General features: G+C 43.3%; 1 protein-coding gene across 5 annotated transcripts in view; it reads right to left on the minus strand.

Annotated features, from left to right (window-relative positions):
• The window catches only part of LOC130356074 (uncharacterized), a 100,040-nt gene that overhangs the window by 74,920 nt on the left and 7,514 nt on the right, over positions 1-17,606 (minus strand). The window lies entirely within an intron of this gene.

Below are 17,606 nucleotides of genomic sequence, written 5' to 3' on the forward strand. Positions count from 1 at the left end.
CAACTAGCAGAGTTTGCCCTGGCAAAAGCTGTCCTGCCCAGCAAGTAGTGTGGCATCAGAGCAGGTGTTTAGTGCGGCAGGGGCCATAGAAACCCCAAGGAGAACTCGACTGTCCACCAAAAATGTGGAGAGACTGACCTTTTTCAAGATGAATCAGGCTTGGATCTGCCAGGATTTCCACCCACCAATGCCTGATGCATCAGACAAGATTATCCATGGTGCCACACTAACAATTTGATAAAAGCCTCAGCTACTTTCTGATCCTGCCACCCTCCTGATGCCACACCTCTGATGCCAAGTGCTCCTACTTTCACCCACTTTCGTCAGCGGGTACTGGTATTGACACCCACTGCCCCACTCTGTCACCGGGTCACATTCAGGACTCCTGATGCTGCTGCCACCTCCAGACTCTAGTCATTGTGCCGCTATATGATCTCCTCATGCTGCCACCTCTAGGCTCTGTCATTGTGCCGCCATATGGTCTCCTCATGTTGCTGCCACCTCCAGGCTCTGTCATTGTGACGCCTTATAGTCTCGTCATGCTGTTGCCACCTCCAGGCTCTGTCATTGTGCAGCTCTGTGGCCTTCATAGGCTGCCGCCACCTCCAGTCTGTGTCATTGTGCCGCCATGTGATCTCCTCATGCTGCTGGCACATTAAACTTGTTAATCTCTTCAAAATCTTTAATTGACATTTAAAGAATCTCTTTAATCTCTTCAATTGTGAGGCCCCATGGTCTTGTCAGGCTGCTGCCACATCCAGGCTCCAAGGAAACGGGTTGGAGCGATAAAAATAAACCATAACATGGCACACGTGTTCAATCTGGTTGTCAAGAGGTTCCTTAAGTCTTTCACTCATCAGAAAAACATCCTAAAAATGGGCAGGAAACTTTGCATGCACTTGAGCCACTGGTACACCATGAATTACCACAAGAATCCCAGGAATCCAAGGAAAGTTGGAGCGATAAAAATAAACCATAACTTATTAAATGACACATTAGCAGTTTCATACGCAGTTTCCCAGTACCCACCGTGTTTACTTACACGTGCATGGCTTAATATTATAGACAAGCATATGATACTGGCATGATCTACCCAGTAGCCCTCCCGAGTCAGGCCTGCACCACTGAGAGGGAGGACAAAATGACACACTACTCTGTCATTATGCCACTCTACAGCCTACACAGGCTGTTGCCACCTCCAGACTGTCTCATTGTGCTGCCATATGATCTCATGCTGCTGGTGGCACATTAAACTCGTTAATCTCTTTAAACTCTTCAATTGACATCTAAAAAATCTCTTTAATCTCTTCAATTGTGACGTTTTATGGTCTCCCGACTCTGCTGCACACTCCCTATGCGTGTTACGGCAAGGCAAAGTGTTCTATAGAAGCTCTGTGTAGCCTGGAAATAGCTGTTTTTAAGAGCAATTCACCGCAAATATATTAAGATCGAAACAATTTTTTTCGGAATTTTTTTTTAAAATTCACCCATCTCTAATAGTGAAGGTATATACAGTGGGTAAATTAAGTATTAAACACGTCACCATTATTCTCACTAAATATATTTCCAAAGGTGCTATTGATATGAAATTTTCAACAGATATTGGTAACAACCCAAGTAATCTATACATAAAAAGAAACCAAATATACCTAGAAATTAACTTATGTGTAATAATGTGAAATGACACAGGTAAAAATTATTAAACACAAAGAAAGGGAAGAGCAAAAAGGCTTAGAAGACGATGAAAACAGCTGAAATCTCAGTAAGAAGAAGTAATTAAACTGTCATAAATTTTGTGAGGAGAACATAGTCGAGGCAAATTTGTTGCGAAATGATTGTCTTTTCTTTTCTGTATTATATAGTCTTGGCCGTAAATGTTGGCACCCTTGAAATTTTTCAAGAAAATTAAAGGGGTATTCCAGGAAAAAACTTTTTTTATATATATCAACTGGTTCCAGAAAGTTAAACAGATTTGTAAATTACTTCTATTAAAAAATCTTAATCCTTTCAGTACTTATGAGCTTCTAAAGTTAAGGTTGTTCTTTTCTGTCTAAGTAATCTCTGATGACACGTGTCTCGGGAAACGCCCAGTTTAGAAGCAAATTCCCATAGCAAACCTCTTCTAAACTGGGCGGTTCCCGAGACACGTGTCATCAGAGATTACTTAGACAGAAAAGAACAACCTAAACTTCAGAAGCTCATAAGTACTGAAAGGATTAAGATTTTTTAATAGAAGTAATTTACAAATATGTTTAACTTTCTGGAGCCAGTTGATATATATATATAAAAAGTTTTTTCCTGGATAACCCCTTTAAGTTTTTTTCACAGAAAAGGATTGCAGTAACACATGTTTATTCCCTTTGTGTGTATTGAAACTAAACAAAAAAACTGAGAAAAAAGCAAATTGGACATAATGTCACACCAAACTCCCAAATTGAGCTGGACAAAATTATTGGCACCCTTAACTTAATATTTGGTTGCACACCCTTTGGAAAAAATAACTGAAATCAATCACGTTCCTTTAACCATCAACCTCTCAGCCGGAATGTTGGACCACTCTTCCTTTGCAAACTTCTCCAAGTTTCTCTCATTGGAAGGGCTTCTTTTCCCAACAGCAATTTTAAGATCTCTCCACAGGTGTTCAATGGGATTTAGATCTGGATTCATTGCTGACCACTTCAAAACTCTACAGCGCTTTGTTGCCATCCATTTCTGGGTGCTTTTTTACGTATATTTGGGATCATTGTCCTGATGGAAGACCCAAGATCACGGACGCAAACCCAGCTTTCTGACACTGGGCTGTACAGTGCGACCCAAAATCTGTTTATAATCCTCAGATTTCATGATGCCTTGCACACATTAGAGGCACCCAGTGCCAGAGGCAGCAAAACAACCCCAAAACATCATTGATCCTCCACCATATTTCACTGTAGGTACTGTGTTCTTTTCTTTGTAGGCCTCATTCCGTTTTCGGTAAGCAGTAGAATGATGTGCTTTACCAAAAAGCTCTATTTTGGTCCCATCTGTCCACAAGACGTTTTCCCAGAGGTATTTAGGCTTACTCAAGTTCATTTTGGCAGTGGGATCCTCCTGGGTCTCCTGCCATAGATTTTAATTTCATTTAAATGTCGATGGATAGTTCGCGCTGACACTGATGCTCCCTGAGCCTGCAGGACAGCTTGAATATCTTTGGAACTTGTTTGGGGCTGCTTATTCACCATCCGGACTATCCTGCGTTGACACCTTTCATCAATTTTTCTCTTACGCCCACGCCCAGGGAGATTAGCTATTGTGCCATGGGTTGCAAACTTCTTGATAATGTTGCGCACTGTGTGCAAAGGCAAATCTAGATCTCTGGAGATGGACTTGTAACCTTGAGATTGTTGATATTTTTCCACAATTTTGGTTCTCAAGTCCTCAGACAGTTCTCTTCTCCTCTTTCTGTTGTCCATGCTTAGTGTAGCACACACAAACACACAATGAAAAGACTAAGTGAACGTCTCTCCTTTTTATCTGCTTTCAGGTGCGATTTTTATAATGCCCACACCTGTTACTTGCCCCAGGTGAGTTTAAAGGAGCATCACATGCTTGAAACAATCGTATTTTTCCACAATTTTGAAAGGGTGCCAATAATTTTGTCCAGCCCATTTTTTGAGTTTGATGTGACATTATGTCCAACTTGCTTTTTTTCCTCCCTTTTCTGGTTTAGTTCCAATACACACAAAAGGAATAAACATGTGTATAGCAAAACATGTGTTACTGCAATCCTTTTCTGTGAGAAATACTTAATTTTCTTGAAAAATTTCAGGGGTGCCAACATTTACCGCCATGACTATAGCTCCAACAGTGCTCACTGGAACATTCAGAAGCTTAGAAATGCACCTGTAACCAAGACCAAAGTTATGTTTTGTAACAATAAGGTTGCAAAGGTCTTGAGATGGATTTTACTTTTACCTATCATGAGATGTGTCTTTTGTGACACCTTGGCAATGAGATCTTTTTGTAGGCAATTGGTTATGATGGAACCATCTCATATTAATTTGCAATGACAAGGGGCTGGGTCGCTTTTTAATTACTGATAGATTTTAGTTGTTGGCTTGACTTTCTGTTCTTTTTTGCACCTCACTTTATTCATATGTTTAATACTTTTTCCCTGTGTCATTTCACAATATTTCCCATCACTTAAAGGGGTACTCCGCCGCTAGACATCTTATCCCTATCCCAAGGATAGGGGATAAGATGTCTGATCACTGGGGACCCCACGATTTTGGCTGCGGTACCCCAGACATCGCTCTGTGCTGGATAACTAGCGATGTGGGGTGCAGGCTCGTGATGTCACGGTCCGTTTGTGATGTCACAGCCATGCCCCCTCAATGCAAACCTATAGGATTGGGCGTGACGGCCGTCACGCCCACTCTCATAGACGTGCATTAAGGGGGTGTGGCCATAATGTCACAAGCGGGGCGGGCCGGGACCGTGATGTCATGAGCCATTGGCACTCCGGTGCTGCACCCAACATTCTAAACGAACGCTGGGTGCAGCAGGGAGATCGCGGGGGAGATCACACAATCTTATCCTCTATCCTTTGGATAGGGGATAAGATGTCTAGGGGCGGAGTACCCCTTTAATTTTCTGAGCCTATTTGTTATGGTTTCTTTGTATGTGTGGATTACATGTCAATAGCATGTTTGGAAATATATTTAGTGAGGAAAATTTTGACGTGTTCAATAATAATTTCACTCGCTGTATGCCATGGTTTCCATTTATGTGCTGGAAGGAATAGTGCACTCTTTAGTACTAGTCTATAGAGCAGGATCTAGTTAAAAAAATGTTTGCCATACAGAACACATTTTAAGAGTAGGGTAACCCATAGCGGATCCGCAGCGTATTTTACACTGCAGATCCGCTGGTAACCCGACCCATATTTTGCCTCCTGCTGCTGCTGAAAACAAACCCGGCACCCCTCGCCTCGTCCCCTGGCCTGCTTGCAGCCGCAATTAGCCACTCTGAGCAGCCATACTGGGAGCCTGCGAGTTGCCGAGTGCACTCAGACATTGCGATGTAGCCGTGATGTCTGTGTACACTGCAAGCAGGCCAGGGGGCGGGCGAGGGGACCGGGTTTGTTTTTGGCAGCAGCAGAAGGCACAATATAGGTTAGGCCACTGGCGGATCCGCAGTGTAAAATACGCTGCGGATCCTCTACGTCGTGTGACCCTACCCTTAACAAGGAAGAAATCACTTATGTATGATGGATTCAACTAAGTGACAAGCATCATAGCAATAGATGTAAGGTATATATCAGGATAATACCTCTGATAGATGCTGCTCAATACAGTGTGGAATTAGCCTTAGTGATGACACATCATAGACATCGGTCATCACTCAACTTTCCTATGTTCCTGAATGTATGCATGGCATACCAAAGAAAGTGGCTCATAACAAAAAGCCATACTGCAATACGAACCTCCCTGGGTCTGGAAAGAAACAAAAATAACCCCAAAAAGGCTAAAAATGCTGCAATCAGATGAGGGCTCAGTAGGGAAATAAGAAATGCCATACCAACATAGCATTTTTTGGCGTTTTATAGCTCAGGCCAGAAAAAAAACAACAAACATATTTGGCTTTTTTTTTCTCTCAAAATAGTATGTATAAGTGTAGGTATTTTTTATGTTTTTTCCCTGCTTTTTTTCTCATTACAAGTCATATGATTCTTTCATTATGTGCCTTAAAGGGATTATCCACCATAAGGTGATTTTAGTACATACCTAGCAGACAGTAATGGACATGCTTAGGAAGGATCTGCGCTTATCTTGGGGGATAGATGGCTATGTTGTGAGATTACCATAACACTGTGGCTAGCTTTTTGTGAACTGATATTTACTGTTTGATTTTTTTTTTTTTTACTACAAATCCCATAATTCCATTTTCCTCCCTCCCACACATCAGCCACCCCACCCATTGAAACATAAATGAGCTGCATCCATTCAAAAGACCTGTGGTTTTCCAATCAGGATGCCTACAGCTGTTGCATTAGTTGCAGATTGATCCCTCCACCCATTGAAGTAGACAGACTCCCTGTCATCAGCTGACTAGTGAGGCAGGTCTTGGCCGCATTGCAAGCTGGGAAAAATCTGAGACAACAGTCATTTTGCATGCTGTTAAATATAAATATTGGGGTGAAAATCACAGAAGAATTGTGAGAAAACCGTCACACACAGGTACAGACACTATATTATAAACTACACTAACTTTACAGCCCCTGTAACATAGTCAAATAAAAAAAATCCTGGAATACCCCTTTAAGGATTAAAGGGGTATTCCAGGCCAAAACTTTTTTTTATATATCAACTGGCCCCAGAAAGTTAAACAGATTTGTAAATTACTATTAAACAATCTTAATCCTTCCAATAGTTATTAGCTTCTGTAGTTTTCTGTCTAACTGCTCAATGATGATGTCACGTCCCGGGAGCTGTGCATGATGGGAGAATATCCCCATAGGAGCTGGACAGCTCCCAGGATGTGAGTCATCAGAAAGCAGTTAGACAGAAAACAGCAACTCAACTTCAGAAGCTAATAACTATTGGAAGGATTAAGATTTTTTTAATAGAAGTAATTTACAAATCTGTTTAACTTTCCGGAGCCAGTTGATATATAAAAAAAAGTTTTGGCCTGGAATACCCCTTTAATTCATGGTGTTTTTTTTCTTTTATACCTATATAGGTCTTTGGGAGGAAAAATGCCTTAACTTCATGAAAAAAGTTATTCTCAGAGAATGCTGCCACTGAGCCACCAAACAGGGAAAAAACTTCCAAATTTTGTTCCACTTCCAAATACATTTTTCAAATTACATTTTATGTTTCAACTTATTGAAACATTGTGACCCCCCAAAGCTGTTTGTTTCTGCTTCTGCAAGAACTGTCATTCAGCTCTCCTAGAGGACTGAAAGATCTCCATAATCCAGGTACGCTTACAAATTGATAACTTGCAGCAGGTTTCCTGCTGTGGGAGATCTGTTGCGAATTTCAGTACCGTTCACTTCAATGGGTCCTCAGTTAACCTGCAAATCTGATAGTGTTGAGCGGCATAGGCCATATTTGAATTCACGATATTTTGCGAATTTATGGATGAATATTCGTCATATATTCGCTAAATTCGCATGCGAAAATTCGAATATGCGATATTCACGAATAAAATTCGAATTGCGAATATTCGCGAGCAACACTATTCACTGACCCATTGAAGTGAACGGCAGTACAACTTGCAGTGAGAAACCCACTGCGACTTTTCAATGTGTTATCGTACCCTGATACAATATTTAGAATTGGGCACCCTGCAGATTTGTTGTAGGTTTTGACTTCCCTATTGAGGTTAATTAGGAAAATCTGCAGCAGAATCTGAAGCTTATCCGCCATGTGTGAACATGCCCTTAGGCATAATTGCCAGTCAGGAGTTTGGAAAAGCTGTGAGATTGGTAATGACTGTCACTCTGCTTTACCAGGCTGAATTGAATTTCTAACAATCTAACAACTTGATTCAGATTATTATAATTTTTTTTTTGTGGAAGTATTCTATATCGCCACTACATTATCAATCATACATTAGGTAAACAGATCTTCTTGGGCAACATTAAGCCCCTATTTCACAGTTTACAATTACTCGCACACTAACTTTTCTGTCTAATCACTATGAGGACATCTCCCAGTGGATTCCATCCCTTGTTTTTCCAGAAGCAGCCTAGGATCCTAGTAACATTGTCATAGTGACAGCAGGTTGGCAAAGTACACAGTAATAATGGCACCTGAGGGACACAAAGGGATGCTCGGTCGGAACAAGGCACACTTACCTTGTTTGGAAATTAAAAACACATCACAGTGACACGGGGGAGGATTTTACCTGCAGGTCTGCTTTTATTTATTTTTTTAATATACACTTATTTTAAACACTATACAGCATGGTCAGGAAGCCTGGCATCAGTCCTTTAAAGCATAACCTATCTCAATCATTTCAGATAAATGGCATTATAAGTTTAAACAAAAAATTGTTATACATCATGTTATACAGCGTGTGTCATGTGGAAGACATGTAGAATGCAGAGGTGGTGTAAATAGAACATATCATCAGGCAACCTTTCAGACTAAAGTATTTGTATATTTTTCGGAAAAGCCAATGAGGCTGAGCTGCAATACCAGGCACAACCTACCTATAGACTAGAGGGGTGCTCACCTTCTTTTCTTAGCCTAGACATCCCCTTTGTCAACTAAAGCACCAGTCAGATTAACTAAATCTGTTCAGTATGTTTCTAAGGATACATAGATGCAAAACATCTCAAACAGGTCAAGTTTACCTAAACACTGGGACAAATGGGCCGATTATTGCCCCTGTGTAATGGTGTGTTCACACGTTCAGGTTTTTATTTGCAATTATTGACTACAAAGCCAGAAATGGATCTAAAAAGAGGAAAAATCTCCTTTATATGTGTCCTCCATTTATGATCTGTTCCTAGCTTTATATTCAATAATTGCAATTAAAAACCTGGACATGTGAACACAACCTAAAAAAGACCCAGCACTCGACTGCCAAACGAGCAATTGAGCAGCTTCAGATACTGGCCAGCAGCTTGTCAGGGTGTTCCCCTTTAATGACCTTCACCACAGGTGGTCACCTGCTAGGCCATCTGTGACCAGGCATTGGCCCTATTTGACTGTCACCTGTGGCATTCTGAGGCTGCCAAATAATCTGTCTTTTATCCGGCTGACCGCGCCAAATGTAACATGGAGGATACTTCTTTCCAACTCCTACTGCAGCAATCTAACCGCCACCATGACTAAGGATTCCCTCAGTAACCAACTACAGCCTCCCATAGGTTTTAACACTTTACCACTCGCTTACTTCACTTCCATGGTCGATAGACTTCCCAGATCTAACCACTTTTAGTCTGATGGTGCACTCAGTCTATACTGCTTCATCAGTGGCCCATACAGAACACTGTGCACCTCCCTCCTCCTTGGCAAAACATTGTAGGCCCTTAAATAGCCACTTTATTACCATAACTCACCATCTGCTCTGTAACAACCAGTCCTCATTTGACAAAACAGTTACTTCAAGTTTTGCAGCCCAATAGTACCCACAATAATACAGAGTTAAATGGATACACCAGGGAGCTAAACCCACAGCCCTTCCTTTCCCTCTCATCAACCTATTTAAATGTAATTCATTAGCCATATAGAGCTGTTTCCCCTCTTTGGTTGTCACTTGCATGCATGACATCATCCAGCCATCCACTCTGTCTCTGTCCAAATCCCTCTCTGAAAGCAGCCCCCACCCTCCTGAGAGACATAGACCACATGGTTTCAGCTCTGCACTGATGAGTCATGCTCCCTTTAGTGCTGAGAACTGGGAGGTGTGTGCAGCCTCAGTCAAACAAACACTTAAAGGGGTACTACCATGCTGACAACTTATCCCCTATCTAAAGGATAGGGGATAAGTTGCCTAATCGCATGGGGTCCCGCCGCTGGGGACCCCCGCGATCTGGCACGCATCACCCCGCTCTCATCAGGCCCCGGAGCGAACATCCACTCCGGGTCTGATGACTGCCGATCACGGGGCCGGAGTATCGTGACATCAAGGCTCCGCCCCTCAATGTAAGTCTATGGCATAGACTTGCATTGAGGGGCGGAGCGTGACGTCACACGGGGCGGAGCTGTGACGTCACGATCACCGGCCCCGTCATCAGACCCGGAGTGGATGTTTGCTCCGGGGCCTGATGAGAGCGGGGTGCTGCGTGCAAGATCGCGGGGGTCCCCAGCGGCGGGACCCCGCACGATCAGGCAACTTATCCCCTATCCTTTAGATAGAGGATATGTTGTCAGCACGGTAGTACCCCTTTAATCTCTAAGAGCAGGAGGGCAGGGGCTGCTCACAGATATCTATCTATCTACTTCTATGGAGTACCACGTTAACATATATACAGTGTATACATAACATTTAAAGCTAACATATCACCTGTTTTATGCTGTCCCAACCATAGGCAGTATGAAACAGGCAGTATAAAAACAGGTGCAGAACACTATCATGTACTCTTGAATTTTCTTGGGAATTTCAGAGAAATCATTGTTTAAATAGACCAAGGTGACTAGTCACTGGGTAGTTCCTGGCAGATGATCTTGGGCCCACAGGCCCTGAGTGACGCATCTCTTCCTATGCATGGATAGGTTACTCAGTGCAAGTGGGTGGAGTGCAGCTGTAGGAAACCACGTAAAAGGCTAGTTACCCAGGTCCTGACTGCTTTTTTAAACTATGATTTTTGTTAGTAGTTGAGCAAATGACAAAATCATAAGCAAATTCTGTAATACACATAGTTTGGCCTTATTGATGCTGTCTCATTTTTAGTAATTAGCTGTTGGCTTTGGGTTTACAGTAAATCATTCTGAAACTATGGAATCTGTGATTTGTTGCAAACTGGTTGTTGGAAATTGGGTCGTCCTCTGTTCTTGGCTATGACATAATCACCTCCCTCCCATTTTTATAATATACAAAAACGGGGAGGTATTATGATACTTATTGTAGCGGTTTAGTTCAGGGAGTACACACATACATGATTACAACAAAACAGAAATGCCGCTCAACCTGACTTACATTGTGACTGGATAGGGTTTGAACTTGTTTATGATCAGTGCTTACTCTATAAACCAATTCACTATGGAAAAGATGTGGTAAGGGAGTAGATATGTAAATGAAGGACAACCTAAGGCTGGGTTGACACAAAGTATTTTGGTTAGTCAGGAGTGGGTCCAAAATACAAAAAAATGCTTTCTGTTATAGTCTTCTCCGTATTCCACTCCTGGCTTTAGCTAAAAATAATGACCGAAATACTGCGTGTCAGGGGAACGATGGACGCGGCATGATCACTGGTTCCCCCAGGAGGTAGGCCACTGCCAAAGTATTACATGCCTCTCCTCAAAGAAAACCCATGCCTGCTGGGCTGAGCTAAGTGTGCATGTGTATGGTAGAAATGGAATGAATAGCTGTTGGCCAAACAAGTGTTCAGCTATTAATGGTGCATGGACATAAGTCCTTTTCTACCCTCTTAAACTAGTCCTACAAATAAGATGGCTGTTAGCCGAATGCTTGTTCAGATGACAGGTCTCTCTCATGTTCTTGTCTTAGGGTATGGGTAAGTGTACCACTAACACAGAGTATTTCACGCTATGCAATATCGTCTGCAGCAGCGGGAAATACCCTGCATATTCTCAGATGATCTTACACATAGGGCTAGCGACAGCAGCCCTGCGATTTCAGTGAAGCTTGGAGGAGGAGCCGTGCAATAGCGTGACAGTTACTCGTTGCCCCGCCTCCAATCTTCACCGAAAACCCACGGTTTCTGCTGGTTAGCCCTGTGTGTATGGTCATCTGAGAATATTTCCCGCTGCTGCAGATGTTTTTGAGCAGTGTGAAATACGCTGCATAAGTGGTACGTGGCACTGTACCCTTACACATAAATGCACAGCTTGTCAAAGCATACATATATTCTTAATAGTGGGGGTTAATCCAACAAGCCCAACCTTCTCTACACCTGTATACACCATTATGAGAGAATTAAGAGGCCCTGTGCACTAGATGGTTAGCTGGACCTACTAATATTGACAGGTTTAGCCAAAACATGTCTAATGTGCATTATTAGCTTAAAGGGGTACTCCACTGGAAAAAAAAATGTTTAAATCAACCGATTCCAGAAAGTTAAACAGATTTGTAAATTACTTCTATTTCAAAATCTTAATCCTTCTAGTGCTTATCAGCTGCTGTATACTACAGAGTAAGTTATTTTCTTTTTGAATTTCCCTTCTATCTGACCACAGTGCTCTCTGCTGACACCTCTGTCCATGTTAGGAACTGTCCAGAGCAGGATAGGTTTGCTATGGGGATTTTCTTCTACTCTGGACAGCTTCTAAAATGGACAGAGATGTCAGCAGAGAGCACTGTGGTCAGACAGAAAGGACATTATAAAAGAAAAGAACTTCCTGAGGAGCATACAGCAACTAATAAGTACTGGAAGGATTAAGATTTTTAAATAGAAGTAATTTACAAATCTGTTTAACTTTCTGGCACCAGTTGATTTAATAAAAAAATCTTTTCCAGTGAAGTACCCCTTTAAGTCTATGATTGTGAACCTTTCAGTAGACAACACTTTCTAAGGGTGCGTTCATACGCTATTTGTTCTTGCGGGTTTTCCGCTGCGTATTTGAAAGTGGGCGGGCTCCTCTCGGCTGTCCGCAGCAGATTTCCGGCGACATAATTTATGCTGCGGAAAATCCACAGCAGTCCCTGCTGACTTCAATGGGTTTGCGGCGGATTTTCCGCAGCGTAAATTCCTCTGTGGAAAATCTGCTGCGGACAGCCGAGAGGAGCCCGCCCCCTTTCAAACACGCAGCGGAAAACCCGCAAAAACAAATAGCGTGTTAACGCACGCTAAAGCTAGTCACCAGCAAATTTGCACCAGCTAAATCAACTCTTTGCATAATTGAATGAAACTCACACTTGAATACAGGGTATGTTAGCTATGCAACACAAAAGGCCTTCAGGCATTTATACTTCTGTGAAAAGATTAAATTGTAGCCTAGAGGTGAATTACAGGATGTTGTGTCTGGATACAATAGAAACACATGTGTCAACATGCTTATGACTTTTTAATAAGCTGACAACTATGGAAAAGCAGGAGCTTTGTGTTTTTTTATGCCCTCAAATTGATTATTTCTTTCTTACTGTATTTCAGAAGTAAAATGATCAGATAAATATGGAACGCAAATAAGATGTCCTACCAACATCTATGATGATTGACTTTTTGTTAGACACTATGTATACCCCAGGTTCTAACATCATCTGGGGCAACAGGTATCTCCTGACTACATTGGCTTTTCAATGGGATAATAACATTCTTGCTTTAGAGGATCAATATGAAGCAACAACTATCACATACATACTGCAATAATGATAATCAGAGAACTATGCAGGATTGGCCACAAGATCATACAATGTATGGACCCTCTCTTGGAGGGATTGACAACTTCTTTGCAGATTGATCACTACAGGACTGGCTTTTCACACCCCTGACATGCAGATTTTGTTGGGAAAGTTGCTCTTTGGCTATACTTTATACAGTAGGAGTTGCTGGATGGATATAATATTTCATAATGGCTATTCAACACTGGCTTTATAACTCATAGACCATTAAAGATCACCAGGGTAAGAGCTGCGGTTCTACTGTCATTCAGTGAGCAAGGTCTGGAGCAGGGGAAACTCCGCCTAAGATGTCCATATCGAAGTAGGGCATATGCACAAATGCATTATTTTTGAGAAAACCCTTTAGTCAACAGAAGAAAACTTCTATTAGTCTCTTTTGACAGATATTTGGTAAACATTAACCATCTTCACGTCTGTAAAATGTTATAAATGTAAGTGCATTTAGTAGCTCTTTTACTGAGGGTTGACATGAGGACACAGGTCATTGTACAATAAGATCTTTCAAGGTATCATCTTTCTATGTGATTCCCAGGGAATTAATGATGGCACATGCACCTTACAGGCACGTAAGGACATGGAAGATGCTTAATACACGCACATTTAAAAATATACCCAAAAGAATAGTTTGAAGCTCTTGGGCTTTGATGCAATAACTGAACCCAAGCCCCATAACTGTCATATAAAATAACTATGCAAACAATCAGATTGCTTCTTTCATTTTTTACAGGTCTTTTTAAAAATAAAAGAAGTGATCTGATTGGTTGCTATGGGCAGCTGGTCAACTTTTCCTCTACACAGGTTTTGATAAATGTACCCCTATATGTATAATACATTGAACTATACCATATGTGGTCAAGACTGTAGCGTGTATGGGAGGTAGGAATCCCGGCAAGGGTCTCCTATTCTTCCCGTGGGTGAGAATTGCGGCACTGCAGCGCTACATCGGCGGAGTGGAATAAGCAGTCGGAGATAGCGCAAAAGATGATGATCACTTTTTATTAATAGTCATAAAAAGAATCAGTTTTATGATGGACAACGCGTTTCGGAGGGGCTCCCTCCTTCGTCTGGTCCGCATTACAGTGTGTTCAAACAGTGTACAGTATATATACACGTGCATTCATACATTAACATTTTAATTTGGCGGGTTAGATTTCCATTGGAGGCTGGGTCTGTGACGTCAGCCTCCCCTTCTTGCGACCTGCTCGGGATTTGAACCCACAGCGGAGTCTCCCATCCACTCCGCAAACCCCCTTCCTCCTGTACAACATTCATCCCCTCTGCCAAGAGTTTCCCATAGACCACAATGGGCCCATGTATTCCAATGAGCAGAAAATCACAGTGTTATAGATCTACCCCACTCTAACCTATACACCACCACAAGAAGGGGAGGCTGTCTGTCTGTCTTTTCTCCCCTACATATTATATGTGGTCAAGAAGCAGTCGTTGTAATTTGAGTTCTTGGGGTAGGCTCACATGTAATGGATCATCAGCGTATTTGGCAACAGCTGGAGGCACACTTTGGATCAGGTCACCAGCGTAAAATACGCTGCGGATCTGTTATGTGTGACCCTACCCTTCAGCTGGACAATATTGGTCATGAAAGATAATATATGGCTCAACCTATAATTCAAAAATTTATTTTATTATGTCTATTTTTTGTACACATCAGTAGTACACTGCTCAAAAAAGAAATAAAGGGAACACTAAAGATAACACATCCTACATCTGAATGAATTAATTAATTGTATAAAATACTTTCGTGTTTACATAGTTGAATGTGCTGACAACAAAATCACACAAAAATTATCAATGGAAATCAAATTTATCAACCCATGGAGGTCTGGATATGGAGTCACACTCAAAATCAATGTGGAAAAACCACACTACAGGATGATCCAACTTTATGTAATGTCCTTAAAACAAGTCAAAATGAGGCTCAGTAGTGTGTGACCTCCACGTGCCCGTATGACCTCCCTACAATGCCTGGGTATATTCCTGATGAGGTGGCGGATGGTCTCCTGAGGGATGTCCTCCCAGACCTGGATTACAGCATCCACCAACTCCTGTGGTGCAACGTGGCATTGGTGGATGGAGCGAGACATTATGTCCCAGATGTGCTCAATCGGATTCAGGTCTGGGGAACGGGCGGGCCAGTCCATAGCATCAATGCCTTCCTCTTGCTGGAACTGCTGACACACTCCAGCCACCGCACCAGGATATGGTCTCACAAGGGGTCTGAGGATCTCATCTCGGCACCTAATGGCAGTCAGGCCACCTCTGGCAAGCACATGGAGGGCTCTGCGGCCCCCAAAGAAATGCCACCCCATGTCATTACTGACCCACCGCCAAACCGGTCATGCTGGAGGATGCTGCAGGCAGCAGAATGTTCTCTATGGCGTCTCCAGACTCTGTCACATATGCTCAGTGGGAACCTGCTTTCATCTGTGAAGAGCACAGGGCGCCAGTGGCGATTTGCCAATCTTAGTGTTCTCTGGCAAATGCCAAATGTTCTGTAAGCACAACCCCCACCTGTGGACATCGGGCCCTCATACCACCCTCATGAAGACTGTTTCTGACCTTTTGTGTGGACACATGTACATTTGTGGCCTGCTGGAGGTCATTTTGCAGGGCTCTGGCAGTGCTCCAGTAGCGGTCCTGCTGCTGGGTTGTTGGCCTCCTCTATGTCTCCTGATGTACTGGCCTGTCTCCTCCATGCTCTGGACAATACGCTGACAGACACAGCCAACCTTGCCACAGCTCGCATTGATGTGCCATTCTGGATGAGCTGCACTACCTGAGCCACTTGTGTGGTTTGTAGACTCCATCTCATGCTACCACCATAGTGAAAGCACCGCCAGCATTCAAAAGTGACCAAAACATCAACCAGGAAGCATAGGAACTGAGAAGTGGTCTGTGGTCACCACCCGAAGAACCACTCCATTATTGGGGGTGTCTTGCTAATTGCCTATAATTTCCACCTGTTGTCTGTTCCATTTGCACAACAGCATGTGAAATGGATTGTCAATCAGTGCTGCTTCCTGAGTGGACAGTGTGATTTCACATTGTGTTACATTGTGTTGTTTAAGTTTTCCCTTAAAGGGGTACTCCACTGGCCAGCATTCGGAAATAAATGTTCCAAACGCTGTTTTTGTGCTGCGGGGGTTGGCCACACCCCTCGTGATGTCATGGCCATGCCCCTTCAATGCAAGTCTATGGGAGAGGGCGTGACGACCATGACGCCCCTTCCTATAGACTTGCATTGAGGGGCGTGGCGGAGATGTCACGAGGGGCGTGGCCGACCCCTGCAGCACAAAAACAGCATTCGGAACATTTTGTTCCGAACGCTGGCCAGTGGAGTACCCCTTTAATTTTACTGTGGCTACTTGGGGCATGGATCTGGTCTTTAATTGGTGACTACTATGCCATAATATTTGTATTATCTATCCTGGATTCATACTGTGACATCCCTGTCTGTTCTGTGTATTGATTTATTTTCTTTAGGGCCCCCCTCCCTTCTGAATAACATGCCAGGAATTCATCTGTATGGGTAGATTGGGAGACATACCGTATTTTTTGCCGTATAAGATGCACTTTTTCTTCCCCAAAGAAGGGGGAAAAGTTGGTGCTTCTTATGCAACAAATACACATTACAACCTGTCCTATCGCAGCGGTCCCTGAGGCCATCAACAGCCGGGACCCGCTGCTAATACAGGACATCACCGATCGCGGTGATGCCCTGTATTAACCCTTCAGACGTGGCCATCAAAGCTGACCGCTGCGTCTGAAGTGAAAGTGACACTAACCCGGCTGCTCAGTCGGGCGGTTCGGGACCACCGCGGTGAAATCGCAGCGTCCCGAACAGCTTACAGGATACCGGGAGTGACCTTACCTGCCTCCTCGGTGTCTGCTCCGTGCCTGGATTCCCTGCATGGCGGGCGCTCTCCTTCGTCGTCATCACGTCGTCGCGCACGCGGCCCCGTCATCCAATAGGAGCGGTGTGCGTAGCGGCATGCGTACCGACATGATGGCGGCGACGGAGAGCGAGGATACCCAGCAGCAGAGACATTCCGGAGTGATGGGGACACCCCAGGGACGCAGCAACAGCGATGGAGGGCGACATCCAGGGCAGCGGTGACAGGGTCTGGAGTGACGGGGACACGTGAGTATTACCTCCTATACCAGTGGTCTTCAACCTGCGGACCTCCAGATGTTGCAAAACTACAACTCCTGGCATGCCTTGGCTGTCCGGGCTTGCTGGGAGTTGTAGTTTTGCAACATCTGGAGGTCCGCAGGTTGAAGGTACAGAATCTTTTTTTTCTAGATTTTCACCCTTTAAAATTGGGTGCGTCTTATATGCCGGAGCGTCTTATATGGCGAAAAATACGATAGCTGTCAGCTGAACAAACGTTTGTCGATTGTTCATGTATGGAAGAACATCATTGCACCTAAAAATCCCCCCTTCTGGAGCAAAGCTAAGGAAAAACCTGACAAGTAAAGATGGAGCCTGCAGAGGAATAAACTGCTAAAAAATACATGACTCAAGTAATTGCAATAACAGGAACATTTTGTTATTGGATCTGGACACTGTA

This window comes from Hyla sarda, chromosome 2, assembly GCF_029499605.1.
Source record: "Hyla sarda isolate aHylSar1 chromosome 2, aHylSar1.hap1, whole genome shotgun sequence".
Classification (NCBI taxonomy): domain Eukaryota; kingdom Metazoa; phylum Chordata; class Amphibia; order Anura; family Hylidae; genus Hyla; species Hyla sarda.